Source organism: Buteo buteo, chromosome 4 (assembly GCF_964188355.1).
Source record: "Buteo buteo chromosome 4, bButBut1.hap1.1, whole genome shotgun sequence".
NCBI lineage: Eukaryota > Metazoa > Chordata > Aves > Accipitriformes > Accipitridae > Buteo > Buteo buteo.
This window is the reverse complement of record NC_134174.1, coordinates 8,658,509-8,673,106: the sequence shown is the minus strand read 5'-3', so window position 1 is coordinate 8,673,106 and position 14,598 is coordinate 8,658,509.

Genomic DNA, 14,598 nt, shown 5'->3' with positions numbered 1-14,598 from the left:
GCACTCTGAGAGAATACGTGGTAGAGAAAATGCTGCCCAAGTATTACTGTATGCAGCCTTAACATCACCAGTCTACACTAACATCCAATATTTTCCAACAACTGAATGAAACTCTGCTTTTGTATAAACTAATTTGGAAATTACCAGAGTTTCAAAATAGGGATAAACTAGATAATAAAAGATACTCACCTGATGTCCTTTATGATATTGAACTATTTAGAACTTGAATTACTGAGAAAAGCTATTTGATTTAAGTCTCTCTAGTTTATGAAGTTTGAAGTAATGTTCTGTTAAAATATTGAAATTATGACTGAAATGAATTGATTGAAGAGAAAATTAGCATTTTCTGTGGTTATATTTCTCCTTGAAGTTGAATGAATTCTTTTCTCCTTTAGATCAGTGTAAGTGAAAACTAACTCTGCAAATGTTGTTCCAGTGTATGAGGAAACTATGAGACCAGAATCCAGTGAAGAGAAGTTAAACTGAGTTATTAGTGAATCAGACTATGAAGCATTCCACTTCTTTTGCAGCATCTAGTTCTCGATAAAATCCAGTGCACTGATGAAAAAAACACTATTATTTGTTTTGTTATCCTGAAGTTTCACAGAACATTCATCAGTCAGTTCAACTGATGTAGATAATTACAGTCATGTGATTACAGAATCACAGAAAAGTTGAGGTTTGAAGGGATCTGTGGAGATCAACTGGTTGAACCCACTGCTCAAGCAGGGCCACCCAGACCCAGTTGCCCAGGACTGAGTCTAGACATTTTTTTAATATCTCCAAGGATGAAGACTTCACCACCTCCCTGGGCAACCTATTCCAGAGCTCAGCCACCCTCAATGTAAAAAAAGTGTTTCCTGATGTTCAGAGTGAACCTCCTGTTTTTCAGTTTGCACCCATTGCCTCTCATCCTAGCCTTGGGTTAACCCTCGTCTGTCCACCAGGTGCCCACCAAGTTGCTCTACCACTCCCCCTCCATCAGCTGGACAGGGGGAGAAAATACAACGAAAAGGCTTGTATGTTGAGATAAGAACAGGGAGATCACTTACCTTTTACCACTGTCATGGTTTAACCCCAACCGGTAACTACGTACCATGCACCCGCTCACTCGCTTCCTCTGCCATACTTTGTGGGATGGGGGAGAGAACCAGAAACAAAAAAGTAAAACCCGTGGGTTGAGATAAGAACAGTTTAATAGAACAGAAAGGAAGAAACTAATAATGATAATAATAACAATAATAAAATCACAATAATAATAGTAAAATAATTTGCAAATATAGAACAAGAGATTCACAATGCAATTGCTCACCACCCGCCGACCAATGCCCAGTTAGTTCCGAAGCAATGAACCCTCCCAGGCCACCCTCACCCCCCTATTTATATACTGGGCATGACGTCCCATGGTATGGAATTTCCCTTTGGCCAGTTTGGGTCAGCTGCTCTGGCTGTGTCCCCTCCCAGCTTCTTGTGCCCCTCCAGGCTTCTTGCTGGCTGGGCATTGGAAGCTGAATAGTCCTTGACTTAGTCTAAACACTGCTTAGCAACGACTGAAAACATCAGTGTGTTACCAACATTCTTCTCACACTGAACCCAAAACATAGCAATGTACCAGCTACTAGGAGGACAGTTAACCCTAACCCAACCGAAACCAGTTCAACCACCAGGGACAAAACAGACTCAGCTTGGGGAAATTAAATTTATTGACAATTAATCAGAGTAGGATAGTGACAAATAAAACCAAGTCTAAACCATCTTTGCCCCACCCCTTCCTTCTTCCCAGGCTCAACTCCACTCCTGAGTCTTCTATCTCCTCCCCCCAGGCGGCACAGGGGGACGGAGAAGGAGGTTTAGGGTCAGTTCATCATGTGTTGCCTCTGCTATTCCTTCCTCCTCATGCTCTTCCCCTGCTTAGTTGTGGGTCCCACCCACAGGAGACAGTCCTTCACAAACCTATCCAACATGGGTCCTTCTCACGGGCTGCAGCTCTTCATGAACTGCTCCAGCGTGGGTCCCTTCCCTGGGCTGCAGTCCTTCAGGCACAGACTGCTCCAGCGTGGGTCCCTTCCACAGGGTCACAAGTCCTGCCAGCAAACCTGCTCCAGCCTGGGCTCCTCTCTCCACGGGGCCACAGGTCCTGCCAGGAGCCTGCTCCAGCGCGGGCTTCCCACAGGGTCACAGCCTCCTTCGGGCATCCCCCTGCTCCGGCATGGGGTCCTCTGTTCCCAGGCTGCAGGTGGAGATCTGCTCCCCCGTGGACCTCCCTGGGCTGCAGGGGGACAGCCTGCCTCACCATGGTCTTCCCCACAGGCTGCAGGGGAATCTTCGCTCCGGCGCCTGGAGCATCTCCTCCTCCTCCTTCTGCACTGACCTGGGGGTCTGCAGGGCTGGTGCTCTCACATGTTCTCACTCCTCTCTCCCAGCTGCTGTTGCGCAGCAGTTTTTACCTTTTCTTAAATCTGTTCTCCCAGAGGCACTACCACTGTCGCTGTTTGACTCAGCTTTGGCCAGCGGTGGCTTTGTCTTGGAGCCAGCTGGAACTGGCTGTGTCAGACATGGGGGAAGCTTCTGGCATCTCACAGAAGCCACCCCTGAAGCCTCCCTGCTACCACAACCTTTCCATGTAAACTGAATACATGCTGGGCACCGTGGAAAAGAGCCTGGCTCCATCCTTTTTGCAGCCTCCCTTCAGGTATTTATATACATTACTAAGATTCCTCCTGAGCCTTTTCTTCTTCACGCTAAACATTCCCAACTCTCTCAGCATTTCCCCATAGGAGAGATTCTCCAGTCCCTTAGTCATCTTTGTAGCCCTTCATTGAACTCCCTCCAGTATGTCCATCTCTCTCTCTCATACTGGGGAGCCCAGAACTGGACGCAGCACTCCAGGTGTGACCTCGCCAGTGCTGAGCAGAGGGGAAGGATCACCTCCCTTGACCTCCTGGCAATGCCCTGTTAATGCAGCACAGGATATCATTTGCCTTCTTTGCAGCAAGGGCACATTGTTAGTTTGTGTTCAACCTGGTGTCCACCAGAACCACCAGTCCTTTTCTGCAGAGCTTCTTTCCAGCTGGGGGGCCCCCAGCATGTACTGGTACATGGGGTTTCTCCTCCCCAGGTGCGGGACTTTGCACTTTCCCTCGTTGAACGGCATGAGGTTCCTGTTGGCCCATTTCTCCAGCCTGGTGAGGTCCCTCTGGATGGCAGCACGACCCTCTGGTGTATCAGCCACTCCTCCCAGTTTGGTGTCACCAGCAAACTTGCTGAGGGCACTCTCTGCCCCATCACCCAGATGTTAAACAGGGCTGGACCCAGTACTGACCCCTGGGGTACACCGCTGGTCACTGGTCTCCAACTAGACTTTGTGCCACTGATCACCACCCTCTGGGCCTGGCCATTCAGCCGGTTTTCAGTCCACTTCACAGCCTGCTCATCCAGCCCATCCGTACACCAACAGCTTCTCCAGGAGGATCTTATGGAAGACATTGTCAAAGGTCTTACTCAAGCCCAGGTAGACAATACCCACCACTCTCCCCTCATCTACCAGGCCAGTCACGTCACCATAGAAGTTTATCAAGGTGGCCAAGCATGGATTCCACCTGGTGAAGCCATGCTGACTACTCCTGATGATTTTTTCATCCTTACTGTGCCTGGAAATCATTTCCAGGATTAGCTGTGATCGTAAAACCTAAATTCAGCAAAGATCTCAGGAAGCCAAAAACTGCACAAACGAACTTTGAGCAAAAGCATAACAGTGCACACTTCTGTCCATACTTTCCTATTAAGTCATAACAATTCACAGACTTATATGCTGTGTAATTCAAGCACCCATTCAATTCAAACATCTACAGGAAAGGACAATTCCAAAAAAACCCACAGTTAAGAAAATGGGAGTTGGGAGATTTAGAACTAATTAATATATATCACAAAGGTAACTGTAGGGGGATATGTTAACTTAGTGATTATAATAGCTTCATCCCACATTGTACATATTTAAACTCTGCTCTTTTCACTTCTGTTGGGCTAAGTGCTGTGCAAACATATTGAAAGACATCAGGTAGCATTTCTAAATGCAACTGCAACTTAATAACCTGCAGTCCAGTTTTACCATAAAACTTTGGGCCCAGCATTTGAATAGGTTTTCAGTATTCATTGAGCTGCAGAAGTTTTGCCCAAAACATCCTGCTGTAAGGATGAAACCTACAGGGCTGAATATGCCAGCCTTCCTAGGGTTTGTGGCTTGTGAGCAGTCAGCTTTGTTAAAATGTCCAGGCGGGCTGTACTGCTGAGTTATGGGTTGAAGCCATGAGACAGGCTCCCAGGATCTGAGAGTCTGGAGCCATCAGCAAAAAAGGCACTTCAGGTTTCAATAGGTTTGCAGCAACTAAGACTTTCTGCAGTTCAGTCTAAAAATCTAGTTCCATTCAAGTACCTGCAGGGTTTCCAGGGTCAATACCTCAGGCCCTTGAAAGCCTTCTCCAGAGCTGTAAGCCTCAGTAGCCTTTGTGGAGACTGCATGAAATTTGATGTTCTTGATCATTTTGCAGCTCTTACTACAGGTGTGGAACTGACGAAAACGTCAGGCAGGCACCCTGTAGGCTTAGTCCCACCCTGCATCAGATTAAGTGCTAAATAAGAAGAAATTTTTAAAAATAGTGGAAGAAGTAGGAACGTTACTTCTTCTGAAGCAGAATTTCACTGGCTGCAGCACTCCCTAATGGGACTCAGGTTCTGAACCAAACCCCTGTGGAGGTGGTCTTCTACCCAGTAGTCTAGAAGCAGTGTATGGACATATGAGAGACACCTCAACACACATCCCATTTCTTTGTGAATAGATATTGATCCCCATCCCCAAAGTAAGCTTTAAGCATCACTTCTGAGGCAAGCAGGGAGAGCACTTCAGTCAAGAACTGCTTTACCTGCCTAGGCCAAAGACTTCTCTCAACTTTTCATTTCCATCTCAGTCATCCTTTAATGGTCCCATGTGCAGTGAGGAACTTCAGAAGGAGCAGTTCAGAGATCCCTTTCCTGATACTTCTCTCTCCTCTGCCTCCAAAAGTTGAAGCCTGGTGATAGTATATATTCCTCATACATGGTAGCTGCAAGTTCATCTCTCTCAGAGAGTGGAGGCATTTGAGCCTAAACAGCCTTTCTACACTTCATCTGGATACATTCAAGTTATTGGGAAGCCAGAAACACTCCTTTCTTGCTGCTTATACGTATGTTAGGGGTGTGTGAGGACTGTTGCCATGCTGGGCTAGGTTACAGGTAAGTGCTTTACTTGTTACTCCAGGTGGTGTTTAGCCACGAGATTCAGTGGTCTTCCCAGCACTGTCAGTGTTTCACTGGGGTTTTGTATGCTATGGACCACAAATATATGGGCTTGACAGACTCTTCCAGTAGGAAGTTGAGCTATCAATGACTTCAATCACCCACTGGTTTAAGAACATGGGATCTTAAGGTTAATACCTTGGTCATAGGTATCAGAGCATCTGATAGTTTTACATGAAGGCACATGTGCCATCTTGGAAATTAACTTCTGTATGGTCTCAATCTTACTGAAAGCCACTGGGGTTTGTTTTCCTAAGTGCTTCAATCACATTTAAATACACTCTAGACTTGTAAATCATGTTGGCATGTCGAAAAATTTTGCTGAAGAGCTCTATGAAATACATGATGTGTATTTAAAAATGGCAGTGCGAAAGAGTTTGCTGAAGCTATAAATCTGTCCAGGTTTCAGAAGCTAAGAACATTGTTATTGACTAGCTAGGTAGAAAAAATTTAAATGCCAACTTTCTTCCACAAAAATCAAGACATCTTCAAATCCAGCTATTTACCATTAATTCCAGATGTTTTCTGTGAAGAATAAAGTTGGAAAAAAGACAAGTCCCATATATAGGCTACTATTTGCTTGCAGCTGTTTGTCAAAATGAGAATGCTGGTTTTCACACGTAGCATTAAATTTGAACAAATATATTGATCAGAGGACTGCAGTATAACCAGAAGAATATGCTGATTTCCCCTGTGGAGAGGAGTTAGCTAGTACTGCAGACTTTCTCCTCTTAGTATAAAGATATGACAAATCTCTTCTTGGCAGCAATACTGTGAACCATCAAGTGAATCCATTGCTCAAGGAGATTACTTGGATTCAGAGAAGTCCCAGAAGGAGCCATGCAACTTCAAGGCATATTCTTGTGGCTTCACAGCTGTAAGAGAAAAGCTGATACTGGTCAGTCCTCACAGACAGCGCTTACAGTATTTATTTATTGAACAGCTAGATATTTCCGTATCCCCACTCTTACAACTAGTATCAGATTCAATCTGTATAAGCACGAATGGCCTAATAAAACACTTCATGGCACATGGAGAATTGAGCATGGTTATCTTAACAGAGATGTCAGAAGGTCATAAATACAAAACAGGGTTCATAAAATAGAACCAAAATCCTGCAAGCAGTAATATGTTTCTTTTTAACTATCATAATAATGATTTCCTATGGATGACCATTTTACTTCTCTCTGTTTTGTACTGTGGGATTTTCATTTTCTAACCCCACCCTCCTTATTCTGCTCCCCTGCTGTGTAATGCTCTAAATTCAATCTGTTTTCATTCATTTTAACTATGTGGGAAGTCTGTAGAATTCCTTAATTTAATTGCTTTGCTGATTCTGCAGCCCTGGAATAATGGACCTTTACTCACTTGGGCTGAGAGGAACAGTCTGGTTCCATCAGACACGCCAGCTCCCATTCGCCTCTTGCTTGCACCAGGCACTTGTCAGCATAATCCCATTGGTCTGACTTTTTTCTGGTTTACACAGATGCAAATTAGTATTACCCAGAGGAAAAAAAAAAAAAAAGTCAAGAAAAAATAAGGCAACCCTAACAAATCACTTCTTTGTCCTACACAAAAGAGGTTTTCAGGGATCCAAATCATCACTTTTACAACATTCATGTCTGGAAAAAAAAAACCAAACTCTTCAGAACATTGAAATATTCTGTTTTGACTTTTCCACAACAGTATGTTATTATCTGGGAGGCAACATTTAGAAAAATAGGTACTAAAAACAAAACTGGAGCCCATTTTCCCAATTTTTGTGTACACCTCCGGTACTGGAATATCCTGCAGCGTGTGGAAAGCCCACATCCACACTGCTTCTTGCCTGACTAGGAGTATGGACAGGACCTCTCTGGATCTCAGCTTACACCACTCAAGCCTCAAAGAAATTTGAGTCTTTACTTCTTAGATAAACATGTTCTCTATTTCCAGCAAAGAGAAAACCCCTCTGGCACAACAAATGACATCTAAGTTCCCTTATTCAACCTAAGAATTTATATTTTTTTTTATCTTATTTTTTTAGACAATGACCTACACAGCCAACTATTTGCACAATTCTAATTAGGACTAACTACAAGGAGGCAGAAAGAAGTGTGTTAAGTCAATTCATTGAAGTTATTCCCAATTAACACTGACATAAGTGAGAAGAAAATCAGGCACCCTGCATTTAACACTTCTGACATTTGCATCCATATATTAAAAAAATTAAACTACCATTACCCAGATCTCCTGTTTCTGTAACTCAGCAAATCTCCACTGAGCTTTGCAAATTTGCATCTCCTGTAGTACTGGCCCAAGTATTTAAGCCAGTTAGCACCGTACTATGTGGGCTTGTTTTTCCATGGTCTTCACTTTTGATTGATTCATTCTAGGAAGTGATGTGCCACACACCTACCCTGAGAACATCCTCTAGCAAAGGCCCTGTTTCTCTTTGAACTACCAGTATGTTTCACCTGACCCTTCCATTCATCTTTAAATAAATATTATATCCTGATGTGTTTGAATCCCCGGATAAAATTTCTAGTGTGACAGTGTTTGCTTGATATTTCACATTCAATGACTATTCTAAGAAGCCATAGTGTTGTTTTGTTCTCTTTCTTACATGTTTTCAATTGTTTTCTATGAAATCATTAGGCATAACTGTATCAAATATTCACACAGAGCTTTCCTAAATGAAACTTTTTCTTTAGTCTTAAAGTATCTGTTTCTCTATGTAAACCATCATGTACACAGATGATTTATTGGATATCCATGACTTTTTAAAGATTTCTGTGTGAACCATCATCTTAAAAACAATACAGCACAGAAAGGATTATAATTCAAGTTCTCAAAGAAAAGCAGTCATCCTTTGGCAATTCACTTCCACTGCCCTGGTTGGGTACCCAGAAGACAGATTCTTCTCTGTACCCAGTTTCTGCTCAGTTCAGCAAAGGGGAAAAGTCTCCACAGGGTAGTCACAGCCCTCTGCCTGAATGGATTGGTCTCAGCCAGCATGAACTAAGAAACACCAACAGACTCTTAAAGTGCCTAAAAACATGGTGAAGATCTGCACTGTGCCCATCTCTTACCTCCATCCCTCCCATCAAACTGGGAGGGCAGGAATCAACTCTTATATCTATGCCAGCTGAAAACTGGCCATAATGTGAGAATCTCTTGTAGGTCAGCAAGAATCAGAATCCATCTCTGTTCCTGCTTTTGAGCAAGGAAATGTCTGCTAAGCTTTATGAGCCAGTGTGTTCATTTCAGAACTTGTGTTTGTCGTAACCTCTCCTCTCTGGGCAGCACCCTGTTCCACAGGGAATTTCAGTCCATTTAAAATAAGGGCAGCAGGATCAAGCCCCAGCTGAAGATGAGTCAGACTGTGGGTCTTATGTGGATATACAGTACTATTTTCTTCTCACAGGAGTGTGGGAGAATTGTGGTCCCCAAGTTCAGGCAGATATATGAACATCTCTTTCCTTCACCCAGGAAGCCAAAAAGAAAAAAGTGGGGAAGGACCAGCTATCAGCCTAGACCAAGATGAACTACTCCTAGGCAAGGAGCCTGAAAGAAAAAAGTGCTAGACTAGACATCCAAGATTTGAAGAGGCAATATTCAGGGGGGGAGAAGGCTTCCTTTTTATTATCCCCTCCTCGGCAAATGTCACATCATAAGTCTTATGAAATATTACTGTTCCTTAATGATAAAGATATCTCCCCAGATCTCATTCCACCATTTCAAATGGGGTTACTCATAGCTCAAAAATGGTGTGGATCAGGTCAGAATAGGTTCAGGTTTATTACACTTGCTTAAGTCTGGAGTCCTGCTGGGATAAGCTCATAAGCCTTTGCTGCTTCTAGACTTTTCTTTCCTCTTCAAGTAATTTCCTTGTATCTTCCTTGCACACTCCTCTCCTTCCAAGCTTGCAAGTTTGGCTAGAATAACAATAATTAACGGGTGTAAAAGAAAAGCAGACATAGTTCACCTGCAGTTCAAAAACATAACCAGTAAGTAACTAAATAATAGTCTAAATGATGCAGGCGGGTAAAGGCACTGTATCCAGACACAGCACCAGGGAGTGAATACAGATCGCCCCTCCCAAGAACCACGTTGATGTGTACACCATCCAAATGTCTGTTACAGAGGTAGCACGGTCAGATTGCAGAAAGGAAGAGGATGAAGCTATGTTTATTTTGTTCTTATCTCTATTATGGTTTGTTCTGCATCAACAATAACCCCCTATTGCTTTTGTATTCCAGATGCAATAAACTGTTTTTATGAGAGATTAGTACCTCAACTTTGCTTCTGCATTTGATCAGCCAGAGCAGCTGTTCATTATTTTGTGTATTTCAAGGCAGCAGAGATTATCACGTAAATAGACATTAAAACTTGTGGTGGGGCAAGTAATCACTTCAGCTGTTGGAAAACAGATTTGTTTGCTCTCTTAAAATATTGTAAAATGTTCAAATGTTTCTTTGATAAATGTGCTGTTTTGACAGCACACTCTATCACTTAGGTTTAGTGTATAGGCAGCATATACCAGACTTCTGCTGGTCTGATAAGTGCCAGGCTTGCGGGAAAACCCAGATGTTGGTTTTAATAGAAGTCAAGAGTGCTGCCATAGAGAACACTGTACTAGGACTCCAAAATCCAGATTTTATTCCTGGCTCTGTGTGTTACTTTGCATGAGTGACACGGGTCCAGCTATTCTAACATATTGAGCAATGAAGGGAATCTGGAGAATCTAAAGTTTAATCTCACTGTTCCCCATCTCTCTACAAAAAGGGTAACAAATTTCCTTCAGAGTTAGCTACAAACTTTGAACTCGAAAATCAGTAGCATTTACTGGTTGAAATACCACAGCCTCTCTCATATAGGAAAGAAAATTAGATGACCATGAAGAAAACTTCTGGGTTTGAAATCTGTGCAGCTGTTCATTCCCAGTGAAGTTTTTAGATACCGAGACAGTTATTTGTCTTCCTGGCCATAATATTAAAGAACATAAATTGATAAAAATGCAAGTTTACCATCAGATGTGGCCAGAGAGTGAAAACAAAGCCCTAATCCATAAAATGTTTTCAAAAGTTAAGGGTCTGGTGTGTTCTGGTTCCAGTATTCACTAAGGTCACAGGTCTCCAAATGGGAGGGATCTGTTCATTTCCAATTCATGAAGGTTGAAAGTGCTGTCGAAAACACTTGTTTAGAAACTGTGTTGATTGGAGACAATCTTCTTGCTCCCAAATCTTATGTTCATCCAATTAAGTGCAGAAACACTGTTCACTGTTATAACAGAAACCCTGTTGCCTGCTCATACTGTGCTGCCTGCATATGTATATAAAAAAAGAAAGATAGTTTCGACCCTGCTAATTTTCTAAAGACTCAGATCAGCTAAAGACAGCTGTTATACTGAGAAATTAAGGGCAAAGCAGGTTGATAAAGATAAGCACCTTGTGAGATTTTCAGTTGTGCATATATATAGGCACCTAAAGTACATAAGCCTGAATGAAATCAAGGAGGCAAAAGTACTTTAAGTTAGTAGACTTGAAAATCTTGCTGAAACATATACTTACCTTTAGGGGTCAGAACACCTTTGAAGATCTGGTCCAAGATCAGGTTCGTGACAGAACAAGGACTATGTGTCTCTTGTGTCACATCAAGCATCTTATCCACAGGCCCATCAAGCAATGACTATAAGGCACAATATTTTGTTAAAGGAGTTTATGAAAGTGTCATGGAGAAAAGGGAAAAATAAAGTTCTTGCTACAATGCAAATCCTCACTAATCACTTTCCTGGCTCAGAAAGTCTAAAAGAAGCTACTCAGAAAATTTGGCAACATCCACATGAGCCTTCCTAGCTCTCAGCACCTGAGGATCAGAAATACCCTGTTTGGTAGGATTCCTTCTAATAGCTTCCTTGTCCTTGGTCATAATCTGCTGGCTGAAGGGCAGGGATAACACATCCAGACCCTGACTCTTTCTGGCAGCATGGTGTGATGAGGTGAAATCAACTGAGTTTAACACACATCTCTCTATTTTTCTTCTTTTGCTCACTATATATAGTGAGGCAGCTGAGTTTGCAGATGTCCCCTTTGGCATGCTAGCATATGGCTGGAAGATCAGCAGAAAGTCCCTACTGGCATAACTGGGAGTTTTCTTCTGGCATAATTGACCTTCAAAAGCATAGGGAATCTCATCATATTGAACATTACAAGTCAGATTGGGGAATGTATCACCTGGGCAAAATAGCCGTGGGGCCCACCCATCTTGCTGTCTCTTCCTTCTCTGAGATCATAAATCAAATGCAGACTTCACTCCTGTCTCTGAGTAATATGTTAGTACCTGTTTTAAAATATATTATCATTTTTATTCATGAGGGGATGGAAATTTGGTCAATGTAAATTATAAATTCTCCAAGAATATTTTCTCTCTTAACTCATTGCTATATCTCTGAGCAGATTTTGTGATGCAGTTCCTTTCAAAGCTCTTTAATTTACATTCCATGAGCAGAATGCATCCTCTAGGTTCAATGTACCTTGAAAAGTCCAAGTCCATCCTAACATGCAATTTGCTTCTCACCATGGTAAGGTATTTTTTATTTAAGTGCAACTTAAACTTCTGTATCCTTCTGGAGTCATCAGGTCAGCTTTATCTGAAGAAATTGTGAGTTTGCAATGAAGTATTAATAGCTATCCTATAATTAATACTGTTTTGTCAACACAGAAGTTGACAGGAATGGTTTTCCTCCAATGTCATACTGATTTGCTCTTTTTTTTTTTTTAATAAAAATCATTAATTCAAAACCTCATATATGAATAATCCCTAGTGCATAGGATGCTAATTTAAAAATACCACGAATTAACTTTTTTTTGCCCATTTATTGGTTGGCTTGCTGCATTAATAAGAAAACTGATAAGTTTAATTACTTTTATGAAAATGAAAAGAAAGTATTATTATTTTGCTAAAGCACTAATGGTAGTGCTACTTTAAACTAAACTAAAGCATACCACAGGCTAAGTGACATGCTTGGTAGGGAGCATATCAAGCAATAGAAGAGAATTCTTATTTATTAGGACAACATTAGCATTTTATGGTACAGAGATTGATTACCCAACCCTGATCTGTTTGTTTCTAGCCTGCTATGCAGTGCTGTCTTTTAGTCTCTTGTATAATTCCCTATTTCCCAACAGTATTAGTGATTATTTGATTCAATGATAGATTATGTAGCCTGTATGTAATCAAGAGCTGGTAGCAATTACATTCTAAATTTAAAGGCTTTTAAAAAGATGTTTACATGGTAGATTTACAATAATATAGATTAAGTGTCATGGTTTTCCTCCCTGAGAACAAAGTGAGGGATTCTTGTTTGTAGTTTGATTCTGTAAAGAATCCAGTATCATGCATATCATGCACATTTTATTAATGAACTATTAAGCCAGCTTCTCCCTTGTTAAAATCACAGTTATTTCGCCCTCATTAAGACTGTCCAGGTGTGACTTAGGAAGTAATTCTGCCTAGGGTGTACTCCCACATAAATGTAGCTCACTTGTGTAATTCTACTAATTGTCTTAAGGGTTACTTTTGACTTCACACCAGTAGAAGTTAGAGGGGAATTCACCCCAAATACTGCACTGGGTCGGTCACCTGTCACCAAAAAATCCATTGTTCCTCCACAAGAATTTTAATTTCCACAACAGATGGGGGGGGGGGGACGGGACAGGGGGGATTCAAAAGCATCATATTACAACCTAAAATAAATTTGAAGGCCATTTTTAATTTGGGTCATGAGTAGCAGTTGAGGCTTTAACTGTCTCTGAACATTTTTAATGGCACAACTTTTCTTAGTCACTGCATGAGTTAATTTAGCACTTGGGGAACTTAAGGTTGAAAGATATAGATGCAGGTTTTGTTTTCTTATTATATTTTAAGTGATCTAGTTAAGCTTTGGGCATATCGCCACCAAGTCAACTGGTGTGATTTCATTGATTTTGACCAAAGGCATAATAGTTTATATAGCTGAAGATGAAGCCAAGAGATAGGTCTTAGATAGAAGGAGATGGGCAAGATCTTTTCTCCTTTGGTTGCCTGGGATTTTTTGAACAACATTTCAGAAACAAAGCAAAAGCATCTACCCCTTCCATCACTAACAGGACTGCAAAAGTTAATTTTTGTAATTATTTATATCACGGTGTTATCTTGTAGAGAGGTGGGGTAAGATTCCTCTTGACTAAGTTCAAGATGAGGGGTGCAAATCAGCTATCCGAACACAGATATTGTAGTATTCTGACTGGCCTCTAACTGCTGCTCCAAAAAGGTATTGGTCTTCTCAGTTCCTGTGTCTTACAGGCATGCAGGTAGCTCAGGTGTTCTAGGGCATCTCAAATGACACTCCATGCCTGCATTTAGGTGACTGACATACCCCAGGTGCCTGCATTCAGGACAGTTGTCAAATAAGCACAAATCAAAACAGTCCATAAAGTCTAGGGAATGAATCCTCCCCTTGTTAAGTTCTGCAAAAGGTCAGAAAAATGCCATTTGAGATATTTTCTCCTCCCTATAAACAGACTGCACAGTCAGGTGTAGACATCTATGCTGTATGCTCCCACCGTTCCTGCCTGGGATGTTGCTGACCGTAAGCATAACAAATACAACCCCTGGTAGTACAATTCACCTCAAGAGTGAAGGAGCCTATGTAGCCTCACACTGGTAAGTGCTTAGAGAAGTAATACTTCAGGCTTTGGAATAAAACTCAGGAAATAAGGGCGTATGTCCTGACTCTGGCAGAGACTTCATATGAAATCTTTTCATCAGAATAGGGGATTATTCATACACAAAAATCAAAAAAGTCATAAGTGTCAAGCAACAATTTTACAGATAAACTGGTGTGCTGGTTTTTGCACACAACCTCTTTTCTGTTGGGCAGCATGGGGAAAAGCTGCCACTAAGAGTCATTAACTATAAATGAAGCAGAAGAAAGGACTAAGTAGAAATATTTTGCAGTTTGAAGTAGCATAGTTTGTGGTCACAGCCTGAGTCGAGGTGGTGCAGCCTCTCCATTCTAGCATTAGGATCAAAAAAAGGTCCTAAAATAGGGTGAAGGAGTACAGTAACCTCCTCCTTATCTTGTCTGTTGATTAGATGTCGTTTTTAAGTTGTCTGGTTTGACTTAAGCACAGTAGGTCCTGTCTGCAGGCAGAAATAGGGACCAATAACCTTCTGAGGTCACTTTGGAGCTTCTTCTCTATAGTGTCAGGATGATTTCATGGTCATACTCCCACTTCCCTTTCA